This window comes from Scedosporium apiospermum (genome assembly GCF_000732125.1).
Source record: "Scedosporium apiospermum strain IHEM 14462 chromosome Unknown SEQ_SAPIO_0099, whole genome shotgun sequence".
NCBI lineage: Eukaryota > Fungi > Ascomycota > Sordariomycetes > Microascales > Microascaceae > Scedosporium > Scedosporium apiospermum.
In genome coordinates, this window is record NW_015971800.1 from 1,574,797 (window position 1) to 1,594,775 (window position 19,979).

The window sequence follows — 19,979 nt, forward strand, 5'->3', positions numbered from 1 at the left end:
ACTTGGCCGGCCAGTGTTTCAATGATAAAACCTATTTTCCTTTTTCTTGTTCTATTTTTCTTGGTCATAGAGTGGCTTTGGGCTGGGGTTTCTGCGAGGGCGCATAGGGCATACAACACGCACACACACAGAGAGAGATATACTCCCACTGGTTTCAACATCGCTCGTTATTTGTAAAATTAGAAGGCGGGGCTCTTGTCCTTAACTGACTGCATATGTAGCCCATTCCTTTTTTGGGCTAAGTTTCAGTGTTCTTATCCATGCCAGTCTTTCATGCATCGATCCAATCTTCCCCCCCTCAACGCAGCGTCGTCTCATGAATTCTCCGTCCATGCTCCCACCCAGTCCTACTTCGTACATGTGCTAGGGAATGTATTCGACACGTGTACAAGGATGCGTGAAATCCCTCGTGCCAGGGGGGAGGAGCTATTCCTCCCCTCGCAGGACGGAAACGGCTAGGGCTCACAGTCCTCTCGCCCTCCTTAGCTTGTGATATTCATACTACAGAGGGTAAAAGGGGGAAGCGGAGACAGTTTTCCATCAGGTCGTTGGCTTGATCTCGAGAGGACGTGCTCACGATGCGGCCCAACGGACGAGATGGCGTGCCACACGTGAATTTGGACATGGTCAAATAGGGAGCGATGGAGTGTATAGACCCTGTCTAGCCTGGCTGGGCACTGCAAGCGATGGTAGGATTTGGCGTTATAGATCAACTTGATGCTTGTCCGTCGGTCAGAGTAGTGTGCGAAGTAGCGTAGTGTGGCTGTTGGTTACCCCTTCCGAAGGACGAAGGAGGGGTTAATCCACGCGGGGGCTCAGGAAGCGGTGGAAACTGAGGTATATAGTGGAGATAGGTGGGTGGTGGTGGGGGTGGATAATGATACTACGAGGTAGCTTACTACTGTACGTCGATCAAGGGATCGTCCCGAGATCAATATCTACGAAGTACACTATCTTGACGGACGTGAAGGGGGGTTAGTGCGAAATAGTGTAGTGTACGCTTGGTGCGCCATGTACGAGGTATGCATGAGGTTGACGGGGCAGAGGAAGAGGGGGCAGGCCGCAGACAGGAGGATTGAGGGGTCTGCAGTGCGACGATTGCCACATGATGCACTGCTGCAACGGCGCTGCTTGGCTAGCCTGGCTGCCAGCGTTGATTACTGCTTGTCCTTGGAGGGTAGTCGATGTGGTCGTTGATGTGGTTGTTGATTTGATGCTTCGTATGTGCTGGGCTGTACCTTCGTATGGCTTCGTACGAAGGAAGACGCGGAAAGCAAGAAGCTCCCAGCCCGTGAGATTCTTGAGGACTCATCCAAACATTGAAGGATCATGCATTTGATGATTGTATGTAAGTTTCGGGCAGGCGGGGCCAGCACAGGCCATTGTCATTTCACAATGGAAGCTGCGACTGCGTGCTCCTCTTGATATCGTATAGTCTGGGTGCACCTACCACATATACAGGATTCCAAACCTCCAAGCGAACTTGTTCCTACCAAGACAAGCAAGACCGGGGTACAAACTACGATGTCGTGTATTCTTGATGTTATGCTCTAAACTAGTTTTTCTTTGGATTTCTGATCAATATCGAATCAACATCCTCCTTCGTAGCGTACTCTCGGAGTTCCATTGGAATCAAGCCAAGCTGACTGGGGGTTGCACCCCCTTCCGCCACGTGGAAATGGAAACGAAACCAACGAGCCCGGATTTACTCAGCGGAATAGTGACTGGCCCAGCCACCCTGTCCCTGCTATGCCTATATGCGGCTGACTATTGATGCCACATCAATGATCCGTGGCACGCTCTGCACAGAGCACAGAGCCTATCCCGAGTTAGGTCATCCCTATTCCTTTCCGATCCTAGTATGCACTAACATCAATCCTGCTTGTGTCCGCACTAGCTCGATAGAGCAACTGAGCAACGGACCGAGCTCGTGCACCTGCTAACTCGCCAACTCTGCGCGAGTAATTCGGTGCACCATCACTGTTGTTAGTTACGAAGTAAGAGCAAAGGACCGCCCGCTATTTCGAAGCTCGTGCTTCATCGGACCTGTCTGGCTCTTGGCCTCATTCCCTCGTTGATGCCCAGTGCTTCTCCGCCAAACCGGTCCCTTGCATGCTCATCGCACCAGATGAACATGCGAGGCACAGGGAAAGGGGGAATATTATGGATATGATGGCGGAATTACACCTGCAAGGATGGCTATCCACACAGAAGGCTCGAGCTTGTTGTGGTGGGACGAAGATGGACCCAAACCAAACTTTCGAGGATCGACGCAGCCGAACAATTGAGAGAGGCAACATTTGAAGTCAAGGGAACCTGGTGAAGCATCATTGCTGAAATCCAATATTCGCCACAGCAGATCTCAAGAGAGAGTACAGTTGGGCCTCACCTCACACATCTGTGCTCCATCGAGGCAGGGCAGCCCAGGGGTCCTGGGAGCAATCAGCAATATGGCTGGCCCCTCGTTCCTTCCTCCCCTGCTTCGTATTCCTTGCTCTTGGACGAATGCCCCTTCTTCATTACGCCACACTGCCCTAAGTCTACGTGAACCCTGCATACAGGAATGGAGGCCAGTATGCTACGACTGCGAAGCCCACGACGAAGTCTACGCTCCACTCCTGTACGGAAGTATTACAAGATCTCCACTCCGAAGCACAGATCATAAACTACGACGATATTGCTGCTAGTTTACGACAGGAAGGAAGCATCGCGTCCACGCCGAGCCCAGTTCCTTGCTCCCGCTGCTGTCCTGTAAATCTCGCATCGCGAAATGCCCAGGAATCCCGCCCTTTTCCGCTTCGGCGACCCCTCCAACGCTCGGACGCGCATCCTGCCTCTGTCCTCCAGCAACAAGAGATCCACAAAATCTGCACTTTCGCCAGCGACCAACTTGCACACTGCCAATAATATATGGTCCACCGGACGAGGCTGGCCCATCGCGTGCTGTAGGTCATACTCTAGTGTGCGTTTACTAGACCGCTAAAGGGAAAGAAGACGAGAGGCTATCCACATCCCCACAGTTGGCACAAAGAACCCAACCCAGGCCAAACCGAAGAGGACAGGTCCTGCGGTTGATCGGAAACGCCCAAGCTTACTACGAAGTAGTGGACTCGCTGGAGTCGCTGGAGTGTGCTGTGCTACAAATCACGAGCAATTAGCCGCTGAGCCAGTCGTGATCTTGGAGGGTGGGAGTAACATCACTAAACTCACGCATATCCGAGCTGAAAGCACTATGATACCGCACTAGTGTTAGAAGGAAAGGATATACGGATATCACCAGCCCGGAGAGCATCGTCCCGGACGCCACGCAGCAGCCCCTCGCTTCTCTTAACGACACTTTACACCAGGAATGAAGGAGATTGATGATAAGGTTTGGTTTCAAACATCACCATTTCTTCAGAGATTTCCTACGTCTGTGTCCATCCCGATGATCTGTGTGCTATTCCTGGGGTACCATTTTCCCAGTCCACGCTATTCCTCAAATCCAACTCAAGACTGACCTGCCCGCCCTCCCCTCCTCTCCCAGAAACATGTTTCCGCCGATCTTATATTCCCCACATACGCCCCTGCAACCTGCATCGCTCCCTGCACGCTCCCTTGCCTTTGTTTCCATGCCATGCCAGACAGACCCTGCCTCTCAAGTGATAACATGAACCAAACTTAGTCCGGACCCGGGACCAAGGGTCCTTCCTTGGAGACACCCCCAAATGGCCCCCTCCCGTCGCCAGGTCTGGTCTAGCCCATGCCGCTCCTTAAGCTTGCCATCCCCATCTGCTCATACCTCTCTGGCCAGTGGTATATTACTTCGTACAGCTCTCCCTTTCACCGCCCTGGAAGCCATCCCCAATGTCAAGGTATATATAGATCTACAAGAAGACCTCCAAGATCTCCGTCGGATTCTTCCATGCTAGCACCGCACGCCTGTCAACTTCTGACAATACCGGCAAGGAACGATCTTCTCAAACGTCTTTCTTCGGCTACTCCCTTCTTAAAGACTTTTGCATTCTCATTCTGCTACCATCTCATCCTGGTCTTTGGCCAACATACCCCTTCGACTCGCCACTGGCCTCTCTTCATCCACAAAAACCAGACCAAACCGTCTCATCTCCAATCTCTCCAATCTCCACACAGCCACTTCAACCCGCTATCCTCTTCCCTCCCGCCCACTTGCTCCCCTAGCGAGCACTAAAACCTTCCCCTTTGCTTTTTTTTTCTCCGAACAATCACAAATCAACGCCTTGAGCAACAACACAAAACAAACTACCGCAACCAAACACAACCTACCATGCTACCTCCCCTGTCCGCTCCGGCCGATATGTATTCAAGCCCCGCGCAAGGAACCTCCAGGATGTGTACGAGACATGAGGACTTCCCGGCGAAGGGCGGCGGCCACATGCTTCCCCGAGGAACCACCATTGACATCTTCTGCCCCAGGTGAAAATGGGAAAATCCGGAAGCGGTCAAATGTTTTGACGATTGTCCACATCTCGACTATCTTACAATGGTTGACGAGTGGGTCGGGTCTGGACCCTTTTTTTTCAGCTCAGCTGGGAAGACGATGCCACAAACAGTGGATAAGTCTAAGCTTGGAGCCAGAAAATTAAGAGAGGACATGATGAATGAGGGAAGTTCAGCGACCCACAGGCGAGCCCCAGGACAATGGCAGACGGGGCAAAGTGGCGTTGTTCGTGTTTAACAAGCCTGGCCGAGGCGTGCATTTCGCCGTGTCTCTCCGGTCCCAACAATCCGGAAGACGCTTGCCGCCTGCACAACTTCGCGCAAGCCCACCCAACGCCCTCAAAGACTCGGTTCTAGATCCGACAATCTTGTGGGGTTTATTGTTTTTACCCCAATTTTTTTGGTGCCCTGGGACGATTCCTACTGCTTGGAATGCCGCAACTGCACTTTCCGAGGCTGAGGAGGAAATTGCCGAATATAGAGAGAGGAAGACGAGCTGGTCGAGCAGCGGGAGCCAGCGGGCTGAAGATGCCCCTGGTCGAGAAACGATTTTTATGACCCACACTATCACGAAGCAAATGAGCTGGTTCCAACAAGGCGCTCGGCGTTATTCTATTTTTTTTTTTTTTTTCTTTTTTGGGGGCAAGGAATATAAAATTCTATTTTTCACGGGATACCTCTTGTTTTTCAGCTTATTTTCGTTTCAGTGCTATATTTCGGAGCATACATACATCATTGATCCATGTACACTAGCACGCCAATATACATCAACATCGACAAAATGCTATTCGTTCTAACATGAGACAGACAAACGAAAGAAAACGGACAAACGTGAGCGAGAAAATATAAAAAAAAAAAAAGCGAAAAAGGGACAAAAATGTAGCAAGAGCAGAGAAGGACGGTCATCGATCCTCAAAAAAGAATTTTGCAAATGATACGACAAACGCTTCACTTCATTTCGTCTTCCAAATGCTGGCCGTCAAGTCGTTTAGGAAAGTTTTGTATGTAACACGCGAGACCGAAAAGAGGGAGGGAGAAAAAAAAACAAAGAGACAGAAACCCCTATACTCCTTCCCTAAAGTGAAAAGAAGAAACTTCATCAATCCCAACCTCGAAGGACATACGTACCCTCGACTCTGAGACGGGAAATGGATGGAAAAAAAAAAAAAGCTGACAGGAATCCCTTCTAATTGGACGATCGTCCAAGATCTCCCGCAAGGTTCATATGCATAATAGCATCCGCCTTCCAATCGTCATCCTTCCCATTATCATCCCCCCACAAGTCCAGCGATTCACGCCCATCCACCCCGGGGAGTCGTATCTGCGGCGGTTGGTGGCTCAGACGCGCCGTGCCGGACTCCGAAGGACCAGTAGCAGATGGCATTTCAACGACGGGTTTAGGTGGGGGTGGTGGCGGTGCCATTGGTTGCGACGCTGCCGGGTTGTATTGCCCGCCGTACTGCCCGCCCCCCGGAGCTTGGTCATACACCTGACCAATAGGCTCAGAGTTGTAGTAACCCACCGGCACCTGCTGGGCCGGTCCTTGTCCGTACGAGGAGAATCCCGCGTTGGAACCCGGGCGTTGATCGTCAACAATCTGGCTATATCGCGACCCTTGGTCCATGCCGAGAGGCGGGCCAGCGTACCCGGAGCTCGAAGGCGGTGGCGCCTGCATGGAGAATCGGTCATTATACCCGTACTGCGCCTGATCGGCCTCCCCTTGCTCCAGAATCTGAGGAGTAGGCTCCATATTCCTGAGGCTCGTCGCACCAGGGGGCCCACCGCTCCTCAAGCTGCCGAGGGACGTCCGGCGAAGATCGATGCCCTCGCCGCCCGGAGGACCGCCCTCCATCGGGGTAAAGTCCGAGTTGCGGATGGCAAACTGCGCTTCCGTCTGCAGGCTGCGCTTGACCCATTTGGCGAGAATGGTTCCTCTTTGCTTCTCGCCGAGGCGCGATCGAGGGAAGTTGCCTTTGTTCACGAAGGCTACGATGTCGACGACGATCTGGTGCTCGTTGAGGATGGCGTTGACAATGACTGGGACTAGGCAAGCTAGGTGTGGGCTTCGCGGTACTTCCACAATGACCACTAGCAGGCCGCCAGCTTGGAATACAGCACTACAGCTAATCGTTAGCAAAAGCCAAGCTTGATAAAAAAAGAAAGAGGTCGTAATACGAAGACAGGGGTTACTTACCAGCCGCCAGGAACAATTCTCCGATGACACCTCTCCACCGAATTCTCGATATCCATCGGGAAGTGATTCAACCCATTAACCTCAAACGTCTCACCGATGCTACCGAGAACAAAGAGAACTTGCATCTCTACTTGCGCACCACCAGGCCCGATAGGCCGGCTCACGCTATGCAAGAAGCCCAGATCTCCCGTCCTCACATATCGAAGGTTAGGGTCTCCATCCACGGTACGCCCGTTGAACCTCTCCGTATCGAAGGGATCCGTCGAACCGTAGAACGACTTGACGCAGGCCTCGGAGTCGACCCAGATCTCGCCGTACTCGCCGTCATGGCAGAGGAGGCAGCTTTCGGGGTTCACAATGGCGATCTGCGTCGAGACGGGTACCATGCCGGAATCTTGCACCAGGAGGGCCTTGGAATTCGTCTCGGGGTCGACGGGCTGCACGATGCCTCGGCGGAGGCCCTTGGTGTCCAGCCAGAGCTCGACGGGCTCGATGCACATGTAGGACCTGGACGCGATCATCGGGTTGAGAACGTGCGAGTAGACCGTGTTGATGGCGGTCCTGTCCAGGCCTGTGGCGGCGAAGTGGAGACGGACCTTCTGGAAGACGTCCACCCTCGGTCGTCCTTCCGCGGAAATCATCATGTTCTTCAGCTCACGTAGTGTGAAACCCTTGCCCGGCATCATGGCCATGGCATGGTCTAGCATTTGAGGAGTCGCGTAGGTGTCCTTAATCTTGTACCTGGACAGACTGACAAAGAGGGACAATGGCTGCTGTGCAAACTCGACAGGTGATAGGAGGTATGTAGGTGTGCCGATGTAGATACCCATGAGGCACGAGTGGATGAACCCTAGACCCGTCGTGCTTCGGACGCATCCAAGGACAGGTCTTGAACTTGTCATTTGACAGGTCTCCTTTTGAACTTTACACATGCCTAGGATCGTATCGTGGCCCAATTGCACGGCAAGTCGTTTCTGGTCCGGCGTCCAGTACGTCCAGATGATGACGGGATAGCTTGGCTGAATCCACGCTGGGTCCATGGTGAGACCAAGGTCGCGCAGTCCATTATTCTGCTTTGGCGGTTTCATCGTGTTGTATACATTGGGTATCGCCGTCCGGGCGATCTGCGCCGACTGCTTAATGTGGCTTGAGACGGGCTTCAACTTCAGAAGATGGTCCACGTCTTGGTTCACAAGCACAACCTTGACGCGGTAGTCGGAGACCAGACGCAAAAAGGCCGGGACATCCTCGCTAAGTCTGTTCTGGTCTAACGGCGCGATGGGGATACAAATTGCACCCAGGGCTATACAGGCATGGATAGCGTAGACGAACTCTTCGGAATGAGTGTACATCAAGATGACATGGTCACCTGCACGAACCCTGATCTTATTCTTGAGGTACATGGCAACCGCTGCAATCTTCTGGTCGAATTTCTTCCAGGTGATACCCTTGCCTTCTCGGACGCGGCTGTCGATCGTGCAATACGCCAACTCCTCGGGTTGCCTGGCGACTCGCCATTGAATGAGGTCCGTGATGCACGAGAAGTTGTTAAGAGGAGTCGAGGTTCGGTCGTCAATGACTACTTCGCGGCGGTCAATACCCGAGTACTGCTTGTCGGCCGGGATCAGGAATTCAGCGCGAGCCTGCGACGCGATGGGAGACCAGATGCCACCAATGGGGTCGACGCCGACTGCTAGGTTGAGCACTGCCCTTTCCACTCCGAACTTAACGTGAGCGCAGGGCAAGTTCCCAAGGTCAAAGTCTCGTCGGCAAAGCATGTTGCCGATCTCCCTCCTCCCATTTTTGATCACCCTCGGGAGTGAGTTCGGCGGGCTAATCATGACGCAGTAGAGGCGGATATTGTGTTCTTGATCGAGGATTTCCATGCATCGTTCGGCGAGGGACTCAAGAAGAGCTCTGTCTAGCTGTCGTGGTGCACCGCCCGAAGTAAGCGGCGCAACTGAGGCCGCAACCGATTCGACGACTAAAATTGGTAGATGTTCTTCATTGACATACACGTCGAAGGCTGAGCAGTCGGAGACCATTGGCAGACTCTTGAGGATGCTGAGCACAATATGCTGGACGAAGAAGTATCTGTATTCGGCAACCTCGTGTCCATGCTCAACCCACTCCACCTTTTGTCTAATTCGATCCTCGTATAGGCCAAGGACGAAGATCTTACCCTCAATAATAGTACCTAGTAGCCCAGTGCGAAGGAATTCGGGTTCCACTGGTGTAGGAGTGGGCTCCCCGGGTTCAAACTTGTATGGACGAGCATGGAAGATTTGCTCCGTGTGCTTCGGCAGCGCCCAGAATCCGCCAGATAGTGAGGGCGAGTCAACCCAAATCTCCCCAATAGAGTAGGGCGAAGAGAGAAGGCCGCTTTCTGGGTCAACAACAGCAAGGGTTGCGTCAGGGATGGGGTACCCAAAAGCGCCAACGCGAACCGTTGTGGAATCATCAGTGCCCTCTTTCCTAGCTTCATCGCCAATGGCAACTACGACAACCTCGTTACGTTTGAGGGCCTCCCTATCGAGGAGAACCTCACCCAACTCGTTCTTAGCGCGGTGCTCCGTGGTTGTCGTCGCGCCTCCGCCCAGCAAGCTGCCGAAACCGTTAGACGGTTTCTCTTTCTCCTCCTCTTTGTCCTCGTCCTGTACCGATTCGGCATCGGAATCAGGATTCAACTTGAGCGGTACTCCCATACGCTCCTCGCCACCCAGCCAGTCTCGGACACTTATAGCCATGCCGCCGTGCTCGGGTAGACAGAGCATTGGCGCCACCACCTCCCTAGCTCTTGGGTTTCTTAACGGGCGAAGCCAGCGATCCGCGAGGAGTTCGTGAAACTCGCAATTGACAGTCAGGGTATCTATCAAGCAGAGCTTGACAGACTGGAAATTGGGTTCCGAACCCTTCTTGAAGTTCCTCGTAGCCATGGGGTCGGTCTGGTAATTGCGAACAGCTCGGTTCAGACCAGTATAGTCGGCAACCATTAGGGTTGCCCTATGCTTGGTAATGAGATGCGCGTAGAGACCGGGGACTTCGACAGCCCTATTCTCCATCCAAACGGTTGTGTGCCCACCATAAATGGTGAGGAGAACGCCAATAATCATGCCGATTCCCTGCCGCGGATCTAGGTAGGAAAGAACTGTCTCGCCGGTCGGCCCAGACGCAATCAGCTTCCCATTCTTGTCTCTTAGCGACGGATTGAATGTGTCTCCAGGACCGTTCCCCGGAACAGTGGAGACGATGGCACTAAGACAGGCCATCTGGTGCATGATGGTTCGGTGACTCAGGACAACGCCTCGGTGGTCGCCGGTGGGGGCACGGGAAAACTCGATGTAGGCAAGGTCTGGGACGGATAGAGGGGGCATCTCGTCTTTCTTTTTAGGATGGAAACTGCCGAACTCATTCGTCTTCCACCACTCTACACCCTTAGGCCAGGTAAGCTTCTGGGTCGTGATATCCCGCTGGAACGCCTTGAGGTTGTTGTCGGTCGTAAGAGCTAGATGGGCTTGGGTGGAGGTTAGTATAAAGTTGAGCTTATTGTAATCTTGTAGGTCGTTAATGGGGACCGCGACCACTCCGGCAATAAAACAGCCAAGAAGCGCAATAGCAAAGTCGATAATCTCGGTGTCCCTGTAGATGAGAGCTACTCGATCGCCACGATAGAGAGTACTCTTGTCCCGAATCACCTGCGCGACCTTCTCAGCTCGCGACGCAAACTTGTCCCAAGTGATGGTGCCGATCTCCTTGCCCTTGCTATCAAGAACCCAGTACGCCGAGAGCTTTGGTGTGGTCTTGCCACGATGTCGCAGAACCGCAGCTATATTATCAAATCTTGACATTTGGACGGTGTTGTCATGGGGATCGTATATAGCGAAGGGGACTTCTCGAGGCTCGAGCGGCATCTGGTATTCGAGCATCTCGGGGGGTGGCAAGTCGTTTGTCGTCAGCATGGGCGGTGCGATGGCGGCAGTCGGCGAGAAGGCTTCGTTCGCCGAGTATCTGTGGGGGCCTCCATAGTCGTCGGCAGGGTGCTGATCATACGCTTGCTGACCAGCGAAGTCGGAGAAAAACTGCTGAGAGTTCAGCAATGTCTCGCTTCGGCCAGTGTACTGCTGCTGCTGGTGGTCGGGGCCCACGTAGGCACCATGCTGCTCCGGGTTGAAGGCATAGTCCCTAGAGACCATGGTTTCCGTTCTCGTAGAAGGCTCATTGGCGTGCGGGGCGGGGGCTATGAAGAGGGAGTCGTGCGCGCGGAAGTTCGGTGCGTGCTCCGCAACAGGGCCACCTGGTCGAAGCAAGCCGGCGGGGCCATAGTCGGAAGAGCCATATGAGCCAGGCCGCTGCTGACTGAACGCCGACGAAGGCCGGTACTCGGAGCTGGGGCTGTTCGGGTCGGAAATGTTGCCTCCTAACGCGGCAAGGGCAGCAACGCGATGGCCTTCACTAGCTGCGGGGTACGATGCGCCATCGGGGGAGTGTATCCTGAGACCGCCTCGAGAATCGGGAGGCGGCGGGCTTGCGGCGGGGGGGCCATAGTATTGGGATAAGAGTTGGGTCCGTCGCTTGTGATATCTATGAGGTTGGGAAGAGGGTTAGTTCGTCGGGAGTCGCGGTGAGGGAAGAGAGACATCGGGGAAGCGCATTGATACCCTTTCTCTGTTATGTCGCCCTCCTGCAGAAGCGAAAAGCAAAAGAAGTTAGCGGAACGCATCCATGTTTACCAACTCGAGCCAACTCTAGCCATCCCCGGGCGACAGGACCACCAGTAGAGGTGGGAGAGCGGAAATTCCGGGTCCTCTCCTCCAACACTTCCTCTTTGGTAGTTTGCGCAGCACCAAAGTACGACCGGGTGGCCCGATGCGGCAGGGCGGGCGGCTCGAGGAGGGCGGGGAGCCGAAGGAGAGATGGATGTACTTGCCTCTAGTTCTTTTTCTAATTCCCTAAGCTTCTCTTCGAGCTCGGGATTCCTGTCGTCGGCCATGACGGTATCATGAAGGCTCTAATGCCAGGTAGTCGGCCGAACTTGTAAAAGGAAAAGCGGTGGTACTTCGACGTGGCTCTGAGGTCGGCGTTCGGCTTGAAGACCGAGCAGGGTCTGGGCTTTTTTCCCCCCTTCACTTGACTCTTTCGGCCAAGTTTCTGCGTTTGATGGATCTGCAGAGGGCCTTTCGTGTATGCAATGTAGACGTCGAGTATGTAATACGGGAGAAAAAGGAGAAATTCTTCGTAAGAGTCGTAATAGTCGAGCGGAGGAGAAAGATCAATTACTAGAAGGAGGCCCAATATCGACACTCAGTGCTGTGTGGTCCGTTTGTGTGGCACTGTCTGTATTTGTCCGTTATGCGGACCCGGATCTGGATCTGAGTTTGAGATGGGAGGTTCGAGAAGGCCCCGTGACGTAGTGGCAGTTCGTAAAAAGGGTCTGCGGAGGAGAAGAACAGAATCTCCCATCATTGGGCTGGGCTGGACGGTGGAGGGGTCAAGCTTGAACAGGGATCAATTGCGCTTCAGTTTTTGGTCTCTCGTGTTCATCCTCGCACCTGCCCACCACGCCAAAGCCTGGCCCGAGGGACCCACGCAGCCAGGCCTGGCTGCGGAGTACGAGGTACCTTTTTGCACGCCCCTGTCAACAGACAGCAACAGGCAGCACGAGCCTGGCTCCCCAGCTAAGACTACGAAGTCAGAATATTATCATATTAGAGGGTCAAAGGTACTTCGTACTTCACACACATCATCAAACTTGCTCTCCTCTGTACATCCACTCTTTTCTACAGGACCTCAGTTCCCCAACATAATACGACATGACGCCAGCAGCGGGGTTCTGGGCGATTCGACAGAGGAAGTGATTTGAATCCTTCAAGAGAATCCATCTCAAGGACATTGATGGATAAATACAATCACAATGTACCTCAGAAGCATCATCATTCATCCTGAGTTGAGATCTTTTGCAGTCAAATGCATACGGATCAATGCAGGCTGAAGACGGAGTGGAGTAAATCCAACACTACGAAGTACTGAACGATCGCATCAGATCAATGATAATCCGTTGTGGAATCCTGAAGTACATCAGAGAGGATCCCATAAACTACTACGTCAGTACTTCGTAATATAAGACGTGGAAACGCCAGAGAATCGAGAAGATCCTTGGAGACCTGAAAGTCGTCAAATGTTCGGTCTACCCCGCCTTAGTGCCTGAGTTTAGTCCAACCTCACCTTGGCTTGCAGCCACATTGACACTCTAGCATCGCATCTAAACTACGAAGTCTGGTCAGTAACATTCCAACTCCATCGTACCCCGTAGTGGAGTGTATTGAGCTTTGTCCACTTTGTTTGGCGTTCCACAATTTCGAAATTAAATACCTGTGTACGAAGTATGAAACAATTGAACTGTTCGGCTATCCGGCCCTTGGCAGCGCAATCGACCTGATCTCGTCAGAAGCACGTTCTCTTAAACTAGATCGTGTGTAACTTGGTCTTCCGAGGCTTCATCCGTCTTTGGTGCAAGTCTCCAGGTCGATGTCGTCACCGTCACCGTCACGCTTCCCGCTTCCCTCTCAAGTCTATTGCTATGGATATGCAGTTAAAGGGTTCTGTGGATTGCCGCAAGTGGTTCAACTGTTAGATTTAAACCACTACACCAAAAATGAGCGACGTGCCACTCTGTAGTGATTGGTCATAAATCTATTATTTCAACATCAACTTCCTCATGTTCCCTTCCCACTCGCTCTATATCAACGTGAATGCTACTTCTTTAGACCACAGAACAGGCGAGTGTGGGATTTCCTCACGGTTGGTCTTAAACTCTGCCCCGAAACCGAGGTGACGCCGGTTGTGAATGGCAGATGAAGGGGCGTTGCGCTTACTGAAACAGACGACCAGATCCTAGATCCCAGATCTCATTGAAGCGTCAAATCTCCAATAGTTCTTTTTCATTGTCATGGACGGGCCGGGATAGGACAAAAGAATGCCGGGATCCGACCGATTTGATGTAACTCCTAACTCGTCGAACACAATGAGATAGTATCCGAATATGGTTCTTTCATGAACGAAGCCACCCTTTTTCACGAGCCTCCTTCACACTTGGCTTCTACTCCGCGTCTGAACCTGGCAGCCCACCAACCTCTCGTCGCTGAACAAAGATGGCGTGAGCAATTCCAAATATGTCTTTTCAGCGATAGTGTCTCCACTTCACAGCGAGGGTGCGAGGCTTTCCTCGATACTCGTTGCCTCATGGCACGTCCGGTAATCGATTGCCTGAGGTATGCGTTTACTGTCATGGCATCAAACGTCATCGACCTCAACAAAGACCTCGAGTGAGCGTCCTGTCTTTGCCATCATTCTTTGACGTGCTAGGGTTGTCATGCGGGGCATGACTTCATTGAGTCTATTCACCTTTTGTTGCCAGCTTGACAATAGTTAGGCGGATGCCATTGTGAAAGTAGTGGCTGCCAGCCGTGAAAGGACACAAAAGACTCCTTCTTCGCTAGACAATGTATTATGTCCTGAGCAGCATATATCAAGGACTCGTTCCTCGTACTTGATCTTGATTTTCCTCTCTAATCCAACCACACAGCTACGATAATCAACCTAGACTCGATCCCAGAATCCATCCAGATCAAGCCTGTCCAATCCCTCGAGAAACACCAAACTCTTCAACCAAGTCCTCTACTATGTCGTCACGAAACAGCCGAAGCCATATCTCTGGAGACTTCGCCTTTCTCGAGCAGGACTTTAATCCCGAGGAATTGGAGGCGATAATCAACTTCGATGATTACTCTCTCCCCACCCGGCCTGACCCCGTTGCGCAGGTAGCAGCTGATCAGATGGCCACCGCAGGTGGACAAGGGGCTATGATCGACTACCCGCCGATCAAAAGCTCATTTCCCGAAGTCTTGACTCTCGACTGGGACACGGCGGACTTCCTGCCTACTTCCGTGGAGAATACTGCTGCTCCTCTCGCCTTTTCTACACCTTCGACAGGCGAGGATGATCTAGATATTAGCTTCTTACCTGGAGACTCGGGCGCACCTAACGCCCTCTCTACCAGTTCAAATCAAACCGCTCCTTCTATTAACACCGTCACTAACACTCCAGACAATAGCAGCATCTCCGTCACCACGTGTGGCCCGTTGTTGGCTAGCCCCCCTACTAGCGATATGCTGCTTGAAATTCCCGATTTTCAATCGCCGGTCGTGCAGAAGTGTCCACTGCAAACATCCCTTCTTAACACCCCCTTTGCACCACCAGGTTCGACGCCCCAAGCCTCCTACGGGCATGTACGGGACCAGTCAACTAACAATTTGAAGTCCTCTACGTATCCGACACTTGCCGGACAAAGGCGTCTTGGAGAAGCAGCTACACATCCTCAAAAGCAGCTACGGTATCCCATTCCTACTGAGGCGCGGGCACCGCCTCCGAGGTCAATACCAGCTACGGCCGCAATGGCCCCACATCGCGTAGCTTCCACGGGGGATGTCGTTTCCTACAATCGAGGCCCAGAGAAAGGTGAGCCAACGGACTCTTACGTGCCCCTACCTTCGGCACCAAAGGCCTGGGGACCCCCCGAGAACCCCACGCTATTTAGCTATACCAGCGACGGTGAATGGGTCTCTCCCAGTCGGTTTACTAGGGAAGACATAAGCTACTACATCGTCAACCTAAAGCGGACCCAGCACCGGCCACTCCGAATATGGATCCAGAACCTCCCAGCACAGTACGCCAAGAGATACCCCAACACCCTATCAAGCAAGTGCCGGTGGGTCGGCTGTCCATCCTGTAACAACACAATCCTCAAGGGGTTCTACCGCGTGGCGTTTGACGAGTGGCCTTTAGAATCGGGGAAGACGCGGGATCCCTTCCATAATGCAGGGTACATGCACCTTCACTGCTTCGAGAAGCTTTTCGACCTCGTCGAGCTGGTGGATATCGGCGTGGCCGACATAGACATGCGCAAGTTCCCGCACGAGGGACGGAATCCCATGTCTATTTTGCACAAGCAGGCAGACATGAGACACGTTTTCGAGACCTGGCTGTGTAGGCAGCGAGGTGCCTATAGGCTACACTTGCACGAAGTCTGTAGTGGTGTAAAGGGCACCGAGCGTCGCACGCTCGATAAAAAGGATCGGCTTTGGTCGGTGCTCACCAAGGCGTCGCTCGCTCTCGAACCGGAGGCGCGGGCTGCTATGCGACATAGGCGCACAGGCAACTCGTTAGACAGGCATCAAGGAGACTTGGATAAGTATGTTGAAGTCGATGAGAGGCGTAAGGCAATGAACAGGGCTTTGCGCTGTCGGGTTAAGACGACGAACCCCGAGGACTTTGACATGGAGAAGCAAGACACTGAGAGAGAAGACGAGACTCGACCGCCCAATAAGAGGCGGCGAGTCGACTCGGGACCGTCAGGAGGAATGGCGCGGAGTCCCATCATCGTGGCAAGTCCGAGCCAGGGCTCATATCACAGTGAAACGGGCGCTCCTCTCCAAACCCAGGATGAAGGTGATGAGGAGGGCGAACTATGGATGTTGGAGAAGGCCAACGCCCGCTTGGGGAAGCGGAAGAGGGCACCTGATTTGATCGGTGCGGATGGCCAGCCATGGGATGTAGAATTGCGCAACCCGAAGAGGCGGGCTTGGATGGAATTGATGGGTTCTGATTGAGGCCTGATGAGATGGGGTCCACATGTTAGGGGTATGCTTGGTTGGTCAAGGGAGTAATCAGACGGGTTTGCCGGTCTGACTCCTCACTTTATAGATTTCTGTTTTCGATCGAGGGCTTCGATCGCCACCGGAGGGAACTAGACAGGTATCTTTTCTTTCCTTCTTCTTCCTTTCCCGTCCTCTTCTTGTTTGCATTGTCCATAGATGACACTTATTACTAAGAAAAAGGGAGATAGACTATAGATTAGACTTACTTGGCATCAAGTGTGGATATGTGTCTATCACTCGAAATGATGACTTGATGTACGTCGGCATGTGCGGCTAACGTTGGCGTCGGAATAAGCCCCCGGTTCGGCAAGCGTTTGTTTGCTCCTAGGACCCTTCATGTTGAGTACATTGATGGTGAATCATTGTTCCCCGAGCTGCCACCTTGCCCTCCAAGAGAGAATGCCCCTATGAACCATCCAACGCGAGGCATCAAATGCGGGTACCCACTCGAAAACGCCTCTCTCTGACCAGCAGACGAGCCTATTTGTTCAATAATCAAGAATAGTCGGCAGGCTCTTCGGTCACTCCGAACCCGTGACGCGACAATAAGGAGGTGCCGTGGCGGCTCTGAAGCTAGGACTAAACTAGGCTTGGCCTGAACTAGGGTCATGGTAGAAGATGCACTACTGTAACATGGGGGAGAGGAGGATCAATTGATCTTTTGTTTCTGTCGTGGGGGAAGGGGCATTTACACAACGCTACTTCGTAGTTTCAACGTCGGGACAGCCATCAAATCTCCTAGTATAGCACTTCGTAGGATATGAAGCAGGCAAGTCGAGAGACTTCTGAAGCCGTGACGGCATTTCGTCAATGCTATCCCTCTATCTTAACTAGTGTAGTGAACGTGCCAACCCAAACGCTCTGGCAGTTTGCCGAACCAGCTTTAACTTCTTCAAGTTTAACGGTTCATGTAAGGCGAAAGAGGCATATTGGATACGCGTCGATTAGTCCTCTTACGACTCGGCTTCGGAGCGTGTTCAACATCTTTTGGCCCCCACTTCCAGGCTGGTTGCGAGCGAGATGCATGCGCCCGCTTGAAGGAGGAAAGAAGTGGTGTCCAGGGTTTGTTGTCAACTCCCAGTGGCCACCTGGATGGGACCATTTCACCTCACACAAGCTTCTTGGGGGAGAAGGGGGGAGGAAGGCGATTGGACTGGGGCTGAACTGGAGCTCAACAGTCAGTCCTTGTCCATGTCTGTCTATCCGTCCATCCATCACCCATCACCCACGGCTGGGGCTATGTTTAGTGCTAGTTTATGCCACTCTGCGGGGTGCAATCAATCGAATCGTTCATCAATTAATGTTTCTGGGGCATTGGTGGTGGTGGGGAGGTATTGATTCCACTGCATCCGAGACTGCAGGCGCAAGGTGTTGCCTTGCAGCGGCGATTCCGAGCGGTTGCGACGACGTCAAGGTTAGATGCAGGTGGTCAAACAACATCGGGATTCAATGTGGGATGCTGGATGCTGGATGCTGGATGCTGGTAGCGAGTCTAGTGTCGCCCGCCAACAGTCGTCGCCCGTTACCGTTAAGCCAACAGACGTTGATCATTGATCTATTGCCAAGCTCATCAAATGATTGACTGGGAGAGCATGGAGGAGTAATCCGCAATTGCACGATTTCATGGATCAATGACATCGGGTCCTGGACCGGACCGGACTGACCTACTGCTGCCTATGAGGAACTTCAAATGCTGTTTTCGCCCAGCCGTTTCTATTTTGGTGGACATTGTTTCGGAGGTACATATATGCAGGGTGACCGCCCTCATTGTTCAAAAAGTTTAAAGGCGATCAAGACCAGCTTCAAGTTGAGTGAATCAATTTGACCTGATTGCGTTAATCTGCTCCGATCCCCTAAAAAGTGTGACGCTGCAGGTGAGGAGAGGCTCGATGATCAATGAACTTGATGGAAACGCAACAACACAGGTGAAGAAACGACACACCAGAACCACGTCCTCGGGATTGTGACTGGGACCCAGCACCTCCTGTCAGTCATATTACTTCGTACTCCCCAGATCTCAATATCCACTACCTCCACTCGCTCACACGACACTGTAACAGCCTTAACACATTGATACTTGGAACTTAGACTGACGAGCTAACTGTTTTTCCCAGACAAACAAAGCACACAATCGATGATCCCGGGATCAAATTGATTCATCCCTTCCCGTCCGTCATTTGATTAATTGCCTCGAGCCCTGGCCCAATCCACCCCACGGACCCTCTGACCCGGACTTTGGATACACATCAATCAGTGTACGAAGATACTCCGAGGACAATACCAATCTGAGGTTTGGCCCCCAGATGAGCAGGGGGATCAGTGATATACCGACCACAGCCAAAAATCGAAGATATCAATGCCCTATGAGCTCCTCCCTCAGTATAGGTGGAACATCGAAACAAATCAAGATTGATCTGGTCCTGTTGGCCGGCGCCATTGGCGGTTTGATCAAGAACTGGCGACATCACTTACGCTACCTCAAAGTATCAGCCAAGCCATTTGATCAACCATCATTATCGTCCCCCCCCATCCCTTGATCCCTTGATCCCTCCATCCCTTGATCCGCACCGATACGATACGATACCATCTAGAGTGGTTTTTGATAACCAGGAGACCGCCCGGAAGGCAGATGCGATACGACGGACAGTGGCTCGGCGGCGATCAACAGGGCGATCCATCAGACCATCATCTATCAACTCTCCGGCTCGTTGAGTTGCAGTTGAGCATCTGACTCTCAATACGAAGTATATGGAGGGAGGGGAGAGTGCGACCAACTCTAACCCTCCAATTTCGAATTCTCCAAGATTTTGGGGGCTCAACGATATTTCGCGTCATACCTCGGTACCTTATCGAAGCATTGGCTCTACTTGTAGGTTAGCCTAGAGTCCAGACCATACAACCGTTCGATCTACTCATCTCAGCCACTTCTTTCCATTGCCTAGTCTAGCTCTCCCTGCCTTCGTTGATCTAGGTCCACGGCAATATTCACACGGTCAAGCCCAACACCCAACTTTCTTCTCCGGGTTCTCATCCCCAAACATATCCAACCTGGAATAATCCAACCAACTCAGACTCTGTCCGCTTCCACTGACCGAAACACCCCCACCTCGGAATCTAGCTCCAGCCATTGCCGGGTTTCGATTCACCCACGCCGCCGCACTAGCAGCTGAAGGTCGGATTTGGAGCCCGGAGACGACAGTGGAAGCCACCAAGATCGAGGCAACGCGCAAGCAGGAACCCACACGGCCCAACACCCTGGGAACTCCTGGCGAGGTAATAGCCTATCAGGATCTGTTTGGATTGCGACTTTCGGAACCCATTTAGTGTATCGAGCGCACCCAGCAGCCTTGCAGTAGCCACACGAAACGAGCCGCTCAAGTTACATCAAGCCTTCTCCATCACCTTTATCACCTCCCTTTGGTCCTCCCCCAGTCCCAGCCCCAAGATATCCAATCCGGGACAGTGGCAATCGTTGCATGGATCGGGTGTTTACACAACCTTGCATATACATACACATTGCATACTCACGTACATGCTTCAGGGGTAAACTGCTTTCCTTCATCCTATCACACCGAACATTCGAGCCCCAGCCGCACTCATATTCATTCCCCGGA

General features: G+C 52.6%; 2 pseudogenes; one reads left to right on the forward strand and one right to left on the reverse strand.

Annotated features, from left to right (window-relative positions):
- Positions 1-5,644: 5,644 nt before the first annotated feature.
- SAPIO_CDS5873 lies at positions 5,645-11,642 on the reverse strand (annotated as a pseudogene; the record flags this gene model as incomplete).
- Positions 11,643-14,331: 2,689 nt separating this feature from the next.
- On the forward strand, positions 14,332-16,317 carry SAPIO_CDS5874 (annotated as a pseudogene; the record flags this gene model as incomplete).
- Positions 16,318-19,979: the final 3,662 nt, after the last annotated feature.